The sequence below is a fragment of the Canis aureus genome, chromosome 2, assembly GCF_053574225.1.
Source record: "Canis aureus isolate CA01 chromosome 2, VMU_Caureus_v.1.0, whole genome shotgun sequence".
NCBI classification, from domain to species: Eukaryota; Metazoa; Chordata; class Mammalia; order Carnivora; family Canidae; genus Canis; species Canis aureus.
The window spans coordinates 82560721-82563957 of NC_135612.1; the positions used below are offsets into that span (position 1 = coordinate 82560721).

At 33.0% G+C, this 3237-nt stretch overlaps 1 pseudogene; it reads left to right on the forward strand.

Annotated features, from left to right (window-relative positions):
• The first annotated feature begins 253 nt into the window (after nt 1-253).
• LOC144304260 (U6 spliceosomal RNA) lies at nt 254-352 on the forward strand (annotated as a pseudogene).
• The last annotated feature ends 2885 nt before the right edge of the window (nt 353-3237 follow it).

The following is a 3237-nucleotide window of genomic DNA, read 5'->3' on the forward strand; positions in this document are numbered from 1 at the left end:
ACTGGGTCACTTTTTAAAAATTCTTAACTTTAGAGATGCTAATTATATAAGAAATTGGGCACTTTATAACTTCCGTGTCAATAAAGTTTTAACTTTGCATTTTACATATTTTTTGAAATTTAACTAAACCTGTCAACAATTTGTCAGCAATGCTGGGAACTGGATTCAATTCAATTCAATAGCTAATAGTAAGTACTGATTATGAGCTTGGTCATCTCTAAGGCATTGAGTAACCCAGAATTAGGTAGTTGTATGGAAATTTCAACTCAAAATCTTTGAAATGATACAAAGAAGATTAGCATGGCCCATGTGCAAAGATGACATGCAAATTTGTGAAGTGTTCTGTATTTTTAAAATAAGATGAAAACAGAGAGGGTGACAAACCATAGGAAATTCTTAACTATGGGAAACAAACAGGGTTGCTGGAGGGGATGTGTGGAGGGGGATGGGGTAACTGGGTGATAGGCATTAAGGAGGATATTGGAAATGAGCACTGGGAGTTATATGCAACTGATGATCACTAAACTCTACCTCTGAAACTGATGATATGCTATATGTTAATTAATTGAATTTAAATTAAAAAATATGGATAGATATACAGACATGTTGTACTACTGTTTGCATTATCACTTTTCCTTTGCACTCCACCACAAAGGATCTGGAACCAAACAACTTGCTGAAGTCTTTTTCTGAAAGAAACATGTGATTGTCAGCCCCATGTTTTTTCCTTGGTTGAATGAATTAAATCATTGCATAAACCATTCTTGAGTTGAATTTCCTTCTGTACTACTATCTCTTCATCTGGCACAGAATCCTCTCAACCTTCTTTTCATATATTGTGCATCTGTTGAAAACCTCCTCTTCTTCCAGTCTATGAGATCCTTAAGATTAGGGACAATATCTACTTATCTTTATATACTTAATGTATGAGCTTCAACACCACAGAGAGTGGGTATCTCTAAATATGTTTAATCTATTTGAATGCCATTTGCTTTCAAAATTTCTAAAAAGCAAATGTTAAAATACAGTTCGTGAATATCCTTTATTAAAACCATACCAAACAATTATTAGTATTGTGCTGTTGAAACACTGTGTATATTTTTTTCATATATAATATGTATGGAGGTTTTTTGAGGTATAGTACTTCAACTCTTAAAATGACCCCACCAAATTTTCTCACATTCTTCTTTTTGTCAGCTTATAAATTTTACTAAACTATCCATATTACAAACTCTGTGTACACCAAAACCTCTATACTGCATGTGATGTGACTATTTGTGGTTAAATTTGTGTAGAGAACAGGATTCTCTTCTGCTCAATGTTAGCTAATGTATCAGGATTGAAGTGAGTTTGTCCTCATCAGCAAAACTAATTAACCCCAAATATCTGAAAACTGTTACTGCCGGATGTCCACTACCAGAATTGAGTTTATCAGAACTAGATATTTTATGTTTTATAAACTTTCTTCCATCATCACATGAAAGGCCAAAAAGAATAAATACAATATTAATGCAATCAGCAGTCATGGGGAGAAATACAATGATTTCATAAGATTCTGAAGGTCTCTAATTCGGAAACTTATTCATTAAACTGGTCTCTGTATGTTTTTGTAGTATATGAGATTATCAGTTTATTAATAACATAGGGCATGAGAAATAAGTTTTGAATCTTGATATAAGCCTGTGAGCTATAAACAAACATTGGTTTAACTCTAGTTAACAGAATAACATTTCCTCCTTCTCCTTATGATCCTCCTCCTCATGATCCTCCTGACCATACTCTTCCGTTTTCTCCTTATTTTCCTCCTTCATTTTCCTGTTTCTTTTCCTTTTCCTCCTCTTCTTCCTTCTCCTCTTCCTCCTCCTTCATAATTTCACTAAATCCTAGCCAAATAAATTCTTTAGTTTCTATTTTAATTAAAAAAAAACACTACAAATCATCACCACCATCACCATGACAAAATTATTTAATACCACAATATTTGGTCAGTATAACACACACTATTTTGTTATGAGTAAAGTGGAAACACTGAAGCTAATGCCCCAGATTCAGAATTCACCTCTAGGATTTATTAACTGTTACTTTTATAAAATCCTCTAGTGTCTCTATACCTGTTTTCCAAATACAAAATTATATATATAATTAGAGGAATGAGTAAGTTAATAGTAGATGGCTAGAACCTGACACAACATACAAAGAATGTTTTGTTCTACTTATAGCACACAGTTGAAAAATATTTTACTTTTCTGAGCATACATGTCAAATATCTATCAATTGTTCCACATAACACTGAAGATTCTCAGTAATATGAACACAAAAGACAAATGATTGCACAGAAAGAGGAAAAGTTAAGGCGTAGACAAAATTCTATAATATTCTTGAGGTCTTCTCTCTCTACCCTTTTTCCGCAAATGTGAATTTTGAGGTCAGAATATTAATCTGCTGATTGAATAGATTAGTGCTTTCTTGAAAATGTTAAAATATTAATTTCAGAAACACTGTGATAAGGGTGTCGATAATTTTTTTTAACATATGAATCAATATTCTCTAGTACAACCAGAAAGATAGGAATCAATACATATTAGTTTAATGTCAAAGCTAGACATGCAGTTTTAAAAATAGGAAATTGCTTTCTGAGTGGAAAATAAAATGATTTTTTCTTAAAGTGGAAGATCCTTTCAGAGCCGATGTCATCCTTTGGCGATTCTTTCAGGTTCTATCACATTTTTTGAGCTGTGGATTGCTGTTTAGTGTTTTGCTTTCCCCATTTCTAATATTAATTTTTTTTTTAAGATTTTTACTCTTCTCTTAAAGAAGAGCACTTTCTTTTTCACAGGCTGCCCCACGCCCACCCCCAGCTTGGCAAAATATATATATTTGTTTGTTAAGTTTCTGACATTTTTTCTGAAGTAATAATAGGCCAATTTTCCTTTAAGATAATTTGTATTTTAAGGATCTCACGCTTCAGCTTACCATCACAACAGGCTATAGAATGGGGGTTTTACACTAATTGTCTCTAATAATTAAAAACATAAGTGAAAATTCTTCTTCCGAAATGAACCACTATAGAATTGTCAATATCAGGGACAGATGCCTTTCCCTGAATTGCCAAGTTAAAGAGACTCCACTATCACCACTTACTAATTCAGTGCCACACTCACTGTTTACAGAGAGAAATAAACGGGAAGAGTGGTTCAGTAGTAACATTCTACTCTTTCCTTTCCCCATTTTGTTTGG